Below are 17177 nucleotides of genomic sequence, written 5' to 3'. Positions count from 1 at the left end.
TACACATTTGCGTAGTTTTTGAATTGGTATACTGAATTCCTGATTTTAATTTGTATACCGTATGTGCACAAATGTTTAGATTGTACATTTCTGTACTGTATGTGCACATCTGTGTTTTAAATGCATACTATATGTGCACCTGTGTAGGTTATGAATTAGTATACTATATATATGTGCACAAATGTTTAGATTGTATATTTCTGTACTGTATGTGCACATGTGTTTTAAATGTGTATTTATGCACCTGTGTAGGTTTTGGATCGGTAAACCGTATGTGCACATTTGTTTGAATATGTATACCGTATATGCACATTTGGTTTGAATTGGAATATGTGCCTTTTTTTTTTTTTTTTTTTTTTTTTTGTGTGTGTGTGTGTGTGTGTGTGTGTGTGTGTGTGTGTATACCACACATTTTGAATTTGAGATTTAAGATACATTTAAAAATGTCATGTAAAAGTTAAAACCTGTTTTTTAAAAATAGAATTTTCACTTGAATAAACAGTCTGTATTTGAAAACAGTGTATTTTATCCATTAAATTAATCTCACTAGTAAAAGTAAATAGTTAACCCAACAGTTGGGTTAACATAGCACCTTCCCAACTGTGGGTTATTTTTAACCCAACTGCTGGGTTATTATTTAACCCAACTGGCTTTTAACCCAACCATTGGGTTAAAAATAACTCACTATGTTAACCCATAGTTGGGTTATCTGTTGTGTTATTTTTAACCCAACATTTTTTAGTGAGTAGGAATCCACTTGCATGCATTCAGGTGCTTGAAAGGGTGACAGATTGTGTGGCAGGCAGAGGATTGGCAGTGGGAGTGTGGAGCACACATGCTGACAAGCATTGAGCCACATGGATGTTTTTTTGAATTAAGCTTTCCAACCCCATTGTGTCATTGTACACGACAATTAACTGCTTTACGTGAGGATTCAAACCCTGGTGGAAAGCTGTTATCAGGGCCGTTTCGTTCCAGCCACTAGCGACTGCTAGTGTACGAAATTGGAGGGCATACATACTCACAGTTTCATCACCTTCACATAAGTTGAAGATCTGGTCGTGTACTGATAGATTGGTGGTACTCTGACTGAATACCTCTCGGAAATGGCTGAAGAAGGTGGCGATAGTGGCTGTTCCTGGGCATCGGTTTCCCAGAGGGGTTGAGCCCATTGTAGTGCTTGTCCTGAAAATAGGGAGATGACGACTGCCACCCGGGCGCGCTCAGAAGTGAAGAGTTGAGACTGGGCTTCTAGATAGAGCGAGCACTACCAAGGTGGCAAACGGGTCTGTGTCCGAGGTGCTCTGCATGAGGTCTGGTCTTCTGTCACTCTTCTGACTCTGTGACAGACAGATAGGATATTTGGCCTATAATTGTACTTAATCTTTTGATCGAGGTATACTTAAAAATATAATTAAGTATTGTATGCAAGTAAACTGGCTTGTACTTCAGTTTACTCTTTTGATTGAGTATGCAGCTTAAAAAAGTACAAATGCACTATAAAACTTTAATTAAAGTAATCCATCCTATTTGTGTGCTATATAGCACATCAAAAATATGACTGCTCGCTGTGATGGAGATAATAATTTAACTGTTTTCTTTATGCACTGATAATCATATCAAAACTGCACTTAAATTCTGCAGTTTGCATTCATTTAAACAGTACAAATTGTCGCCTCAAGAAGTGTTATGACACAAGCTTGACATCATATTAGTAATGGCAAATGCCATTGGTTTTTGTGTGGCGTGACAGAGGGGATCAGGAGATGTTTTTCTGCAATTAAATTTAATTTTATTCTCTTTTTGGATAGAGTATCCCTTGACAACAGTTGAAATCCTCAGAATCTAAGCAGCACCAAAGGCCCACTTTAAAGGCTTGCCTGATTCTGCCTGTGGATCTGTATATTTGTATTGATGGTGATTATTTGGCAAAAAATATTGTAAGACTTTACAACAAGATTACATTAGTTGAAATGGGACCTTATGTTACTAAAAATATTATAATGTGTGTTCCACTGAGATTTTCTGTTTGCATTGATGGATGTGAAGATTTCATGCCCATGAAAAGTGGCACTGAATCAATCCAACATCAGGCTGTGCCAATGTGACTGCAAAAAGAAAGGAGGAGCAGTTTGAAAGGATGTGGTTTAACATTTTCATAAAAGATAATATGTAGCTACATGTAAAGAGCTGTGCTGCAGAATCTGAAAGTTGCATACATTGAAGTGAATTCAAACCGGTTGAAGGTAGGCTGTTATTCAAGATTTCATATTGCATATTGGCATATTGCAAAAATACTGTTATAGTAAATACTATAGTGCTTTTGAACTATACTATAGTAAAGTACTTGAATACATTTGTTGTGGTAATTCTGTAGTTGTGGTAGTATAACAACTATAGTAATATAAACAAATTTCTTTACCCAATACTGTACTAGCCTAAGTTTTCTACAACTATAGGGTATAATATACTACAATGCACTACAGTTTAGTAACAACTAAAGTATACTACAGTATTACAGTTTATCAGTTATGCTGTAAGTATGCTGCAGCATTCGTTAACAAAGTGTTTTTATGCTCATCAGAGTGCCCCCCATAGATGTAGAAGACTTATGCTAATACAGTATTGGGTAATTTGTTTATATTGCTATAGTTGTTATATTACCACGTCATTCTGTGCCAGACTCTACATCTGGGTTCATTCGCGACAAAATGTTGCAACGGAAATGCTCTTGCGTTGAACACCCTTTTCTGATGATGCAAGAGTTGCAACTATGGCTTTTTTTCAGAGCCTGCTAAAATCAGTATAAAGACGTGTTTAATACTGCAAAATACACTCAATATTACAGTCACTGCCCTTGCTGTCCAGAATAAAAGAGAACATCCCAATCGAGTGAAGGGATTTGTGGAAACTGTGGTTCCTAATTATTGTGATCCAACATTTCCTCATATTTCAGGTGAAGTATAATCCACTTCTTACCTCAGAGACGGTGCTATGATCTATATGACCTTATTATTTTTTATTGTCAGTATTAGGCTTATCATTATTGCTGATGACTGTTGTTGTGTTATGATATTGTAATATTTACCATTATCTTACCATATATTACCATATCCATCAGAGGAGTCTAGAAAGGTTTATGAAAGTGTCACTCCACAATACAATAGCAATATATATATATATATATATATATATATATATATATATATGTGTGTGTGTGTGTGTGTGTGTGTATATTTAATTACCATTGTGTATGAAATTTGGTATATAAATAAACTTGCCTTGCAATGAAGCTAAAAATATAAACTACATCATCATCTTGATTTTATATTTTTACTATAAAACTCTTACGACAAACATGTCTAATAATATCTTCAGATGTTGCGTATACCGAGGTGCAGCATCTCTTAATCTCTTTAGTCTCTTTAATACCGCGTGGTTTATATGTTTACATGTTGCTGCTGATTGGGCTGACATTTTTGACACACCCACCAAACAAGAGATAATGTATCTCAAACCCTGTTGGAAACCATTTCCAGGAAATATGTCGTTCAACCTGGAAACCGTGGCAAAATGTTGTGCACTGGTTTGAGCTTGAACGTGCCCCAGGTGCTGTGCCAAATCTTAACCCGCTACTGCACAAATATTGATGGCATATGAAAAAAAAATCCACATAATTTTTGGTTCATTTGGGGAAATTTTATTGCTAAAATATTTTTTTCACCCCCCACCCCAAAATATTTTTTCGTTGCCTCAGGGCAACATTGTGCAACAATGGTACAGAATCATAGAGAAAATTATCCAAAGACAATGCTCAAAGAGTAATGCATAATCAATATTTTTTTTAATTGTCAAGAAATCATTAAGTAAAAAGGGAAAAACATGTGAAAGACATTGATATACTGAATTTGATACATGTATAGGTTTGTATCATGTAGTGTGTCATGTCATATAATGTACTTCATGTAATAAGATTTCACTCCATACAAAACTTCAAAAAGCAGTTCTTCTCTGCTGTGAAATAGTGGTGTACGTTACACTTTTTGCACATCGCACATTCGCACACAGGAAGCCACACATTATTGCCAGTGTGAGGTACTGTCAAAAACATCCTCGTAAAGTACCCCTTATCGCACAATGTTGCTCTGAGGAAACGAAAAGAAAAACTGAATTTCTGAACATGCAAAATGAATATAAAAAAAATAATAAAACCTGACAGAAGGCTTCTCTACACCTTCATACACACACACATATTTTTTTTATGTACAGTTCATGTCATTTTAAATAAGATTACTAAAGCAAATTATCTTGCCTTCTCACATCATTGGACACACAGTGTTGCCCTCAGGCAACGGAAATTTTTCTTAAGCCCTGTGTTTAGTACATTTTTCTTTAAATGATTACAATCAATTAGAAAGGTCGAGAAAGTACCAAAGAACAGTCCAGTAAGGTGTTGGAGTCAATATCAAGCACCATTTAAAGGTGGGACGTCCTGTTCTGACACATGGTCACAGGAGCACATGGTGTGAGAAGAAGGCAAGATAATTTGCTTTAGTAATCTTATTTAAAATGACATGAACTGTACATAAAAAAATATGTGTGCTTGTATGAAGGTGTAGAGAAGCCTTTTGTCAGGTCTTACTAAGATTTATTTATTTATTTATTTTATTTTTTGCATGTTCAGAAATTCAGTTTTTCTTTTCGTTGCCTCAGAGCAATATTGTGCGATAAGGGGTACATTTCGAGGATGTTTTTGATAGTACCTCACATTGGCCACAATGTGTTACAAGAAGGGAAGATGCAGCTTCCTGTGTGAGCAGGAACAACCAAAGTGATGTGCAAAAAGTAACGTACACCACTATTTCACAGCAGAGAAGAACTGTGTAGTAGTATTAAAGTTTGTGTGTGTGGGAAGGAAGCGGTCGGGGACGGCGAACAACTGCTGACTGAGCTTTTATTGAGAATAAAGTTCAACAGAAAGACTGTTGAACGCACAACAGCATCAACAGAAATAATCCACAAAGGGCTTCACTCCAGATTCGGTAGACACAATCCACAAGGGCTTCACTCCAAGTAACGCGCTGTGCCTCAGTCAGCAGTTCCCCTCTCTCTCACCAACTCCTGCTTCTCACGGCGTCTTATCCCATCTCCGCGCCAATCACTAGAACGAGACACAGGTGTTTGTGATTTGTATTCAACCCACTCACTTACCAAGTGTCTCCCGCTATTCTCTCCGGTTGCAGACCTCGCTGAACCACGCCCCCCTCGCCACAAACTGCTTCTTGAAGTTTCATACGGAGTGAAATCTCATTACATGAAATACATTATATGACATGACACACTACATGATACAAACCTATACATGTATCAATTTCAATAGATCAATGTCTTTCAAGTGTTGATGATATCTTGACATTTAAAAAAAAATTGATTTTGCATTGCTCTTTGAACATTGTCTTATGATCATTTTCTCTATGATTCTGTACCATTGTTGCACAACATTGCCCTGAGGCAACGAAAAAATATTTTTGGGGGAGGGGGGGGGGGGGGGGGGGAAGTTATCAATACAATGTTCCCAAATAAACCAAAAAATGATTTTTTTTTATGTGCCATCAGCATGTGTTCAGTTGAGGGTTAAGCTAGAGCTTTTTTTTTATATTATTATTTTATTTGATTTTATTTACTTGAACAAAATTTATTTACATTTACAATTCACAGTCATTTACAGTGTGTTTACACCGCAAAACAAATTCTCTCCTTGCCATTTGCACACTCTTGGATTCTCCGACTTGCTGTAGAGTCCTCAAACCCAGTAGAGGAGACACAAAGGTGTCCAGCCAGGGGGATGATTTGAACAATAAATAAAAAAGTTATGCATGGTCCACCGACTATAAATTCAAACGGTTATTAGTTTTATTTCGGCCAATCTCTATTCTGGACTTGCAAACAAACTGCTTTATAGTCATTTCCCAAACTGTAATTTGAAAATATTACAAAGTCTGTAAACAGGATGTTAACACAGCCACATGCTGAATATGGACACAAAGAGAAGAACACAGATGTGCCAGGAGAGCAAATACTGTACCAAGCCAAGCTAACTATTCGTGAAATATAGGAAGAAAAATATAAATACTGAAATGGGTTTTATATGAATGTATCTTAAAAAGGAACTGTCTTCAGAAATGTTTCGATCTCCGTATAAAGGATTAGTCCACTTTTAAATAAACTTTTCCTGATAATTTACTCACCCCCATGTCATCCAAGATGTCCATGTCTTTCTTTCTTCAGTCGAAAAGAAATAAAAGTTTTGGATGAAAACATTCCAGGATTATTCTCCTTATAGTGGACTTCAATGGGCACCAAACAGTTGAAGGTCATAATTAGTTTCACTGCAGCTTCAAATTGTTCAACATGATCCCGGATGAGAAATAAGGGTCTTATCTACTGAAACCGTCTACACTGGTGGAATTTTAAAGGTCCCGTTTTTCGTGGTTTCTTGAAGCTTTGATTGTGTTTATAGTGTGCAATATAACATGTGTTCATGTTTCGCGTGTAAAAAAACACAGTATTTTTCACATAATTTACTTATCTGTATACCGCTGTTTCCACTGTCATAAAAACGGGCTGATGACTTCCTTGTTCTATGAAGTCCCTCCTTCAGAAATACGTAACGAGTTCTGATTGTGCCAGCGGTTCCTGTGTTGTGATTCGACAGCAGCTTAGCGGATCTTGCCCGGAAAGGTCACGCCTCTTACCATAACGTGGAGATGCACGCGCTCAGTGTTATTGTAAACATGTCTTTAATTTTACCCTATCAATCTGAGCCGGTATCAGACCCGGTGATTGGACTGCGGGATGAAAATAACAGCGTTTCGACGACATGGCGACAAACACACTCTACAAACGCAACTCTTGTGTATTCCTGTGGGCGGAGGTTAGTCAAAAAACTGTTTTAGTGACGTCATTAAAGAAGGAAGTAGAGGGATGTAGTCCAAACTGGCCGTTCGATGTAGGCGACTTCTGTTACATAAAATATCTCGCTTGACATTGAACTTTGAGCTTTAAAATTTTACAGATTTTATTTATACTCTAACAACAACATTACACACTAACTAAAGTTTGAAACATGGGATCACGAAGAACGGGACCTTTAATAGAGGAGAAGAAGAAGAGAGCTAGTTCAAGATGAGCATTTCTGGTTAAAACTAATCATTTTCTATTTTTTTTTCAGAAAATGAGCGATGGTTTCACTAGATAAGACCCTTATTTCTCATCTGGGATCGTGTTGAACAATTAATTAATTAATTAATTGTTACAATAATTAATTTCTTTTTGACTGATGAAAGAAAGACATGCACATCTTGGATGACATGGGGCTGAGAAAATTATCAGGAAAAGTTTATTTAAAAGTGGACTAATCCTATAAGTAGCCTATTTTATAAGCGCAGCGCTGCTTTGTGTACAGCGCTAACCAAGGAAACGCTATATTGCTGCTGTTCCACAAGTGTCACCTACTGACAGAGAGTGAATTTGCATTTTCTTTCATTCCATCTGCTATTTTTGTTTTGTGCAGGTGTCTTTTGTAGCATAATTTCACAAAGCTGTTAAGTCAGACCATGCTGTTTTTGCAATCTTGAAATTATACAATCTAATTTAAATCAAAAACAACTGATCATGCTGAAAATGCAATGGTAGCTGTATACTAAATGGCTAGACATATTTTTTGTTTTAAGTCAGTTTGGTCTGATATAGAACTAATTAATTAATTAATTAATTAATTAATTAATTAATGGAAATGACATACAGTGGGTACAGAAAGTATTCAGAACCCCTTAAATTTTTCACTCTTTGTTATATTGCAGCCATTTGCTAAAATCATTTAAGTTACATTTTTTCCTCATTAATGTACACACAGCACCCCATATTGACAGAAAAACACAGAATTGTTGACATTTTTGCAGATTTATTAAAAAAGAAAAACTGAAATATCACATGGTCCTAAGTATTCAGACCCTTTGCTCAGTATTTAGTAGAAGCACCCTTTTGATCTAATACAGCCATGAGTCTTTTTGGGAAAGATGCAACAAGTTTTTCACACCTGGATTTGGGGATCCTCTGCCATTCCTCCTTGCAGATCCTCTCCATTTCTGTCAGGTTGGATGGTAAACGTTGGTGGACAGCCATTTTTAGGTCTCTCCAGAGGTGCTCAATTGGGTTTAAGTCAGGGCTCTGGCTGGGCCATTCAAGAACAGTCACGGAGCTGTTGTGAAGTCACTCCTTCGTTATTTTAGCTGTGTGCTTAGGGTCATTGTCTTATTGGAAGGTAAACCTTCGGCCCAGTCTAAGGTCCTGAGCACTCTGGAGAAGGTTTTCGTCCAGGATATCCCTGTACTTGGCCGCATTCATCTTTCCTTTGATTGCAACCAGTCCTGTCCCTGCAGCTGAAAAACACCCCCACAGCATGATGCTGCCACCACCATGCTTCACTGTTGGGACTGTATTGGACAGGTGATGAGCAGTGACTGGTTTTCTCCACACATACCGCTTAGAATTAAGGCCAAAAAGTTCTATCTTGGTCTCATCAGACCAGAGAATCTTATTTCTCACAATCTTGGCAAGCTCCATGCGGGCTTTCATGTGTCTTGCACTGAGGACAGGCTTCCGTCGGGCCACTCTGCCATAAAGCCCCGACTGGTGGAGGGCTGCAGTGATGGTTGACTTTCTACAACTTTCTCCCATCTCCCGACTGCATCTCTGGAGCTCAGCCACAGTGATCTTTGGGTTCTTCTTTACCTCTCTCACCAAGGCTCTTCTCCCCCGATAGCTCAGTTTGGCCGGACGGCCAGCTCTAGGAAGGGTTCTGGTCGTCCCAAACGTCTTCCATTTAAGGATTATGGAGGCCACTGTGCTCTTAGGATCCTTAAGTGCAGCAGAAATGTTTTTGTAACCTTGGCCAGATCTGTGCCTTGCCACAATTCTGTCTCTGAGCTCTTCAGGCAGTTCCTTTGACCTCATGATTCTCATTTGCTCTGACATGCACTGTGAGCTGTAAGGTCTTATATAGACAGGTGTGTGGCTTTCCTAATCAAGTCCAATCAGTATAATCAAACACAGCTGGACTCAAATGAAGGTGCAGAACCATCTCAAGGATGATCAGAAGAAATGGACAGCACCTGAGTTAAATATAAGAGTGTCACAGCAAAGGGTCTGAATACTTAGGACCATGTGATATTTCAGTTTTTCTTTTTTAATAAATCTGCAAAAATGTCAACAATTCTGTGTTTTTCTGTCAATATGGGGTGCTGTGTGTACATTAATGAGGAAAAAAATGAACTTAAATGATTTTAGCAAATGGCTGCAATATAACAAAGAGTGAAAAATTTAAGGGAGTCTGAATACTTTCCGTACCCACTCTACAGTGAGTCTCAAACTCCATTGTTTCCTCATTCTTATGTAAATTTGATTTGTGAAAAAGACCTCAGAAGAACAGGCGAATCTCAACATAACACCAACTGTGACTCAACAGTCTGGATCATTTATATGTGTTATTTGCATATGCCAGCCCATGTTCAAGGCATTAGACAAGCCAGTATTAACGTGTGGAGCTGCACAGCCGAATCAACAGACTTTATGCAGGTAAGCAAGCAAGGACAACAGCGAAAAATGGCAGATGGATCTATAATAGTTCATTATGCATGATGTCATATTTTTAGTGATATTTGTGAATTGTCTTTCTAAATGTTTCGTTAGCATGTTGCTAATGTACTGTTAAATGTGGTTAAAGTTACCATCGTTTCTTACTGTATTCACGGAGACAAGAGAGCCGTCGCTATTTTCATTTTTAAACACTTGCAGTCTGTATAATTCATAAACACAACTTCATTCTTTATAAATCTCTCCAACAGTGTAGCATTAGCCGTTAGCCACAGAATTGGATACTATCAAACTCATTCAGAATCAAATGTAAACATCCAAATAAATACCATACTTACATGATCGGTTATGCTACATGATGAACACTTTGTAAAGATCCATTTTGAGGGTCATATTAGCAGTTTGAACTTTGTTTATGCAATGTATTATAGAGTTGCGAGCTTGTGGGCAGGGAGCGCGAGCATTTAAAGGCCAATTCACACTGCACCGACAACAGCCAACAAACGGTGTGATACCCCTATTGGCGTTTGTTGGGGTTGGTCGGAGTCGGTTTTCACCCAACTGAACATGTTTAATCGGTGTTTGTTGGGTCGTGGAATGTCTGCACAGTGTGAACAGTTTTCCAACAAACGGCAACCAACTTTGACGTAATCTGACCTGACTACGAACCGTTGCCATGATGATGATGCAAGTCCTGCAAATACGTACAGTTGTTTGATCGCGCCCAGGCCGCGCCTCACGCACACACAACAAAGCAGTGGAAATGTTACATCGCAGCTTGTTCATTATAAAAAATAAAATACAGTTAAAAAAAAAAAAAAAAAAAAAAAAAATATATATATATATATATATATATATATATATATATACACACACAAAAGGTACAATAGTCCATAGTGCAATCCGTGCCATTCAGTATTTCTCCGAAAGAGAGAGGTAACGTTATAACCACCATGAGAGCAACACAGGTTTACCTTCAGTTTTTTTAATAATTTGTTTTGACTTGTTTAGCTACATGGTTGTATATGCTTATGGGTCTCATTAATAAAAAGGGTCGCGCCTTTTTACAAGTTTAAAAAAAATGGTGTAAACCAACCACAGCGCAATAAGTTATGATCAGATCGATGGTGGATTTCAGATTAGTATTTTTGTTTTGCCTCAATACTTTAATACAATGAAAATATATATGATACTATATTATTAATATAATAAATTTGCCTGACAATATTGTTAGCATGGTTACATATGTAGTTGTAGAATTTTCCAAGTCAGACTCTGACTCGTTTGTTGGTGTTTGTTGGTGCAGTGTGAACATGACAGTTTTTTCTCATAGAATTCTAAATCCAACGGCCAACTTGTTCGTTGGCGTTTGTCAGTGCAGTGTGAATTGGCCTTAAAGGGGACGCGCGTTGAATCGGCGCATTTATAATTATGCACCAAAATAGGCAGTTAAAAAACTGAATAAAAAAAATCTATGGGGTATTTTGAGCTGAAATTTTGCAGACACATTCAGGGGACACCTTAGACTTATATTACATCTTGTGAAAAGCGTTCTATGGCACCTTTAATAATAAAAAAGGCAACCAGTATCACATTTACTCAACCCAACAAAAAACAAACAAACAAAAAAACCTGGAATTGGCCATAAAAAAAAAAATCTAAATTGGTGCTTAACTATCACTAAATCAAACATTATTTTAAATGTCTTATAAAGTCTTTTCACAGTAAAAACAAATGTTGTTTTCAAAGAGTAGTGTTTTTTTTTTTTTTTTTTTTTGCAAATTAATGTATAGTTTGTATGGTTAATATTAATGAAATGGTCAACTTACTACGGTTAAAAACAACAACAACAACAACAACAAAAAACAGCCCGCACATGGTTAAATTTTTTCCCATCCAGCCCTCAACCTAAAATGAGTTTGACACCCCTGTGTTTGAGTCTATGGTCACAGCAGCTACAACTACCAGAGGAAGGTCAACGAAACACTCCCAGAAGGTTCACAACAAGGTTAAAATATGCCTGGAATATGTTGTGCTGTTAGCTGTAATAACAGTTGTCAGAGAAACTATGAACTACAATTTTATTCGATCCCTAAGATGTTAGATCGGCGGAATTGTTGGCTTCAATCAGAAGGGACCACTGGCCCCCAAACAGCAATGCACAACATTAAAGGTGCCCTAGAATTAAAATTTGAATTTACCTTGGCATAGTTAAATAACAAGAGTTAAGTACATGGAAATGACATACAGTGAGTCTCAAACGCCATTGTTTCCTCCTTCTTATATAAATCTCATTTGTTTAAAAGACCTCCGAAGAACAGGCGAATCTCAACATAACACCGACTGTTACGTAACAGTCGGGATCATTAATATGTACGCCCCCAATATTCGCATATGCCAGCCCATGATCAAGGCATTACACAAGGGCAAAACGTTTGGATCTGTGCACAGCTGAATCATCAGACTAGGTAAGCAAGCAAGAACAATAGCGAAAAATGGCAGATGGAGCGATAATAACTGATATTTGTAAATTGTCTTTCTAAATGTTTTGTTAGCATGTTGCTAATGTACTATTAAATGTGGTTAAAGTTACCATCGTTTCTTACTGTATTCACGGAGAGAAGAGCCGTCGTTATTTTCATTTTTAAACACTTGCAGTCTGTATAATGCATAAACACAACTTCATTCTTTATAAATCTCTCCAACAGTGTAGCATTAGCCGTTAGCCACGGAGCACTATCAAACTCACTCAGAATCAAATGTAAACATCCAAATAAACACTGTACTTACGCAATTAGACATGTTGCATGACGAACACTTTGTAAAGATCCATTTTGAGGGTTATATTAGCTGTGTGAACTTTGTTTATGCTGTTTAAAGCAAGCGCGAGCTCCGTGGGTGGTGAGCAGGAGAATTTAAAGGGGCCGCAGCCTGAATTGGCACATATTTAATGATGCCCCAAAATAGGCAGTTAAAAAAATTAATTAAAAAAAATCTATGGGGTATTTTGAGCTGAAACTTCACAGACACATACAGGGGACACCTTAGACTTATATTACATCTTTTAAAAAGACGTTCTACGGCACCTTTAATAACTACTGGGACTGTCATTTACATAACTTTATAATGAGAACTCTATTGTAATAAAATGTTGTAAATTCTCTGTGTTGTTTCAGCACGTTGTTGTGGGAAGTGTGCGTCTACAGGAGATTAACATTCTGATTAGCACATAACTTAGTTCAAGCTTCACTTGTGCAATCGCATAATTTTGTGCAGATGTAACCCCTCTACCCACGTCCTACTCGCCCCACTCTAAGCGGGCCTCGAACCTGGGTCTCAAACCTCACTCCCATCCGGGTCATGGCACCAATGTAACCCCTCACCCCTCGCCCCGCTCTGCGCGGGCCTCAAACCTGGGTCTCCGGTGTGGCAGTCGGGCGCTCTAACAAGGAGGCTAAAGGCTGCAACCCCTAATGTCAGTCGCTAGAGCATCTGTTGAGATCAGAGGAGTGAGGTTTACTCGCACAGCAACTACTAGCTTGCCTCCGTTACACTCACCCCCCTAAACCTCGCTCCCATCTGGGTCACGGCACCAATGTAACCCCTCTATCCAGGACCTACTTGCCCTGCTCTTCGCAGGCCTCAAAACCTGGGTTTTCGGCGTGGGACTCGTAAGCTCTAACAGGAAGGCTAAAGTCTGCAACCTCTAGCATCAGTCGCTAGAGAATCTCTTGAGATCAGAAGGGTGAGGTTTACTTGCACAGCAACTACTAGCTGGCCTCTGTTACACAGATAAAAGTTGTAATATTAAATTTATGTAGAATAAATATCTGATTAATCTCACAGAGGATGCGTTTCGTGGAGGTAAATAACCTGCAGTGCTTTATTGAAAGTGATGATAATTTTTAGCTGAAGCGCGAGCACTCAAACAGCAACGCAAAACATTAATAACTATGATTGGGGCTGTCATATACATAACATTATAATTGTATACACTATTGTAATAAAACGTTGTGAATTCTTCTTTGGTTGAAACACTGGTTAAGAGACTGGATACAGATTTTGTTAAGTTATACTGTATCTGTATCTATGAGACGACAAAAGGGGGTACACGAACAAAATGCTGAGTAGTTCATTCCTCTACCATACCATAAATAATGCCGTAAATCCATTACATTCAATCAAATTACCTCATCTTTTGCAGTCAAAATGACTGCATCCACAGGAGCAGCATGCACATGAAAGATTGCGTGCAGAGTCTGCAGCCTCAAATCATGCTAAATTACTGCCATTCTTGACAATGCACCTTTGTAAAAGTGTGGATTTAGCAGACCTACTCGCATGAAGAACAAATAGACACAGATGTGGACTGATATTGATTTAAGACTCAAACTTTCTTCGATACAAAAACATACCTTGTGTGAGTTCTTGTATTTAATGTTGATAACGAGCAAGAATGCAATTGTTCCCAAATATCCACATGACTGCAAACGTGACATTATTGTACAACAGGTCAAAAAATAAAACATATTGTTTTAGTTTAATATTTAAAAGTATCACTTAGTTTTACCATTATTGCACATTTTTCTTTTGAACATTTATTTTCTAAAGTTATTCATAAAGGTAAAAATACGCACTGGAAAATCAATTTAGGCGGCGAAAAAAACATACTGTGCCTTTAACGTGGAATATTGCTTTAAAGGGGAGGTATAATGCTATTTCATGCATTCTGACTTATTTAGGCTGTTAAAGAGTTGCATTCTCATGTTAAACATGGCCAAAGTTTCAAAACACGACTTTGATGTATGACAGAGTATTTCTGTGCCAAATACACTACTTCCAGACAGTTGTGGACCGGGGTTCGTATGATGTGGCCTGTATGACGTCATGAAGGGAGAAGTGCCTATACAAGGAATTTTCCTCATTCCTTTTTTATTATTATTATTATTATTTTTATTTATGTATTTATTTTTTGTTTGTTTTCTCCATTGTTCATATATTTATTTATTTTCTCGTTCGTTTCCTTACTGTTTTTGTGTTTGCTTATAATTCTATTGTTGTTAAATTCTTTGAACTGTAATTTTTGTCTTTATATGTCAATAAAAAAAAAAAAAAAAAAAAAAAAAAAGGAATTTTCCTCATTCCTTGTATGGGTACTTCTCCCTGATAAGCATGCACACGCACACATCACCCAGAGCAAGAGCAAGAGCACAGCCATCAACACGCTTCGTTCAGGATACGGTAGCCGAACGGCTTTGTCTCAATTCAGGGGCTGCACCCTTTGAAGGCTGCATGCATCATCGAGTCATTTAAGAAAAATAACCGTTAGATTGCAAAGTAAGAAAGAAATTACAGTATTTTACACCTCACAATGAATATCAGTCAGTTTTATTATAGTTATTTTCTTAAGCCTTAAATGCATACCTCGGGTCTTTAGCGTTATTCATTACCCTCCTCTTCATTCATTCATTTTTTTTTAAGTTAGACGACCTTCTTAGTAATCCTTAATCAATTCATTATAAACAATATAATAAGAAAAACATAATAAAAGTATAAAAGAATACTTGTTAAAGAATACCTGTTCCCTTTCAGTCGGTCACGTTCGACGTACGTCAGTAGTGACCGACGAATTGGGATATCGCTTAGAGAGCCCTATCATCTTCGTGTAAACTAAAACAAGCCAATGGAATTGGCGTGCAATATTTGCATAATGCGCACCGCCCCCGACAGGTGTATATAAATAGGAAGCGGATGCAATCGCACTCTGTCTTTCGCTTCGGAGCCATTCACTGGTGTCCTGTTTGAAGACTCCTTTCTTCGTTTGTTTTTTGAATTAAAACATTGCCTCAAGAAGAGGGTTACAGCGAGCTTCAGTGCTGGTGAAGAGGGCACGTTCAGCGAGGTCGCGAGTGTCCGAGGAGCTGAGCTATAAGCTCTAAAACTGCTGTTTTCACAGCAACACAAAGAGTGTGTGTGTGAGCGATTTGGGCCGGTTCCTCGGTGTGTCAGGGAGTGGTGTACCTGACACATCGCGTCGCTCCCTGGGTGCTTCAGCACGAGTGAGTTGACTTCCCCTTCTAAAAGAGCTTTACAGACGAACCCTGACAGTATGTCATTTCGTCTGTGCGTTACTGGGTGCGGTCGTTCCCTGGTCCCTGCTGATGGGCACAATCGCTGCATCTCGTGTTTGGGCGTTCAGCACGCTGAGGCAGCTTTTGTGGATGGTTCATGTTCCCATTGCGGGAACATGACCATCGCGGTGCTGAGGTCGAGGCTCTCCTTCCTGAAGTCTCAGGAAGCGGGAGTCCCCTCTCCTATGCCGCGTACGACCGTTTTTTCCGGCCCTGGGAACCGGAAGGACGGTACGGCGCTGTATAGGGAGGGCGGCCTGAGGATAACGGTCAGGGCTCCCCCGCCGAGCGGAAACGCTACTCGGGCCCCTGCCCCCTCGCCAGCACCGCAACCCATCTTTCGCCCGTTGGTTTCCGCTGGGCCCTCTTCGGACTGTCCAGCCGTTACCTTTGGTGCGCCGGCGGAGGATCAGATGTCGGTCGCTGCGTCGGAAGGCGAGTTTGAGAATTCGGGGGAGGAAGATCCGGACGCGCTGCCGCCCTCCGGGACGGTAGCGGTGGCCGAGTCGGATCCCGAACTCTCGGCTGTGCTCTCTCGGGCAGCCTTGTGCGTCGGGCTCGAGTGGAACCCTCCACCCTGTCCCGGCCCATCTCGGCTGGATGATTGGTACTTGGGGGGGGTCGCGCTGGGCAGCCCCAGCGTCCCGCCCCAATGCCTTTCTTCCCGGAGGTGCATGATGAGGTGACCAGGTCTTGGCAGACACCGTATAGTGCCCGTACCAGGCCTGGCCCCCCGTCCGCCTTCACCTCCCTGGACGGCGGGGTAGCCAGGGGGTACGCGAGGATCCCGCCAGTCGAGCGGTCTGTTGCGATGCAGTTGTGTCCAACAGCCACCGGCTGGCGTGGTGAGCCGCGTCTCCCGTCCCGGGCCTGTAAGTTCTCAGCCGGTCTGACTGAGAAAGCTTACAGTTCCTGTGGGCAGGCTGCCTCCGCCCTGCACGCGATGGCCCTCTTGCAGGTTCACCAAGCAAAGGCGCTGTCGGAGATGCCCCAGGAAGGTCCTGACCAACAGCTGCTGGGGGAGCTGCGCGCTGCCACTGACCTTGCCCTCCGGGCAACGAAGGTGACAGCACGCGCTGTTGGTCACGCGATGTCTACCTTGGTAGTCCAGCAGCGCCACCTCTGGCTGACCCTCGCGGACATGCGGGATGCCGACAAGCAGCGGTTCCTAAATTCCCCCGTGTCCCCGGTCGGCCTATTCGGCGACGCGGTGGAGAGCTTCGCCCAACAGTTCTCCGCTGCACAGAAGCAGGCTGAGGCTATCAGTCACGTCATGCCACGGCGGTCCGCTGCTGCCTCCACCCAGCCGCCCGTGGCTCAGCCTCAGCCCGCTCGTCGCCGAGGGCGCCCGCCTGCATCGTCCTCCGCCCCTGCTAAGACGGCAAAGCAGCA

At 40.1% G+C, this 17177-nt stretch overlaps 1 protein-coding gene across 1 annotated transcript in view; it reads left to right on the top strand.

The window, feature by feature from the left end:
- Positions 1-2184: 2184 nt before the first annotated feature.
- LOC125277482 overlaps positions 2185-17177 on the top strand; it is a 28758-nt gene continuing 13765 nt past the window's right edge. Inside the window, exons 1-2 of the mRNA XM_048205870.1 lie at positions 2185-2246; positions 2849-2956. The gene's annotated coding sequence lies outside the window, so the exon portion shown is untranslated. The remainder of the gene's footprint in view (positions 2247-2848; positions 2957-17177) is intronic.

The sequence above is a fragment of the Megalobrama amblycephala genome, linkage group LG10, assembly GCF_018812025.1.
Source record: "Megalobrama amblycephala isolate DHTTF-2021 linkage group LG10, ASM1881202v1, whole genome shotgun sequence".
Lineage (NCBI taxonomy): Eukaryota > Metazoa > Chordata > Actinopteri > Cypriniformes > Xenocyprididae > Megalobrama > Megalobrama amblycephala.
Note: the sequence above shows the minus strand (reverse complement) of the source record. Positions and strands in the feature narration are given on the sequence as shown.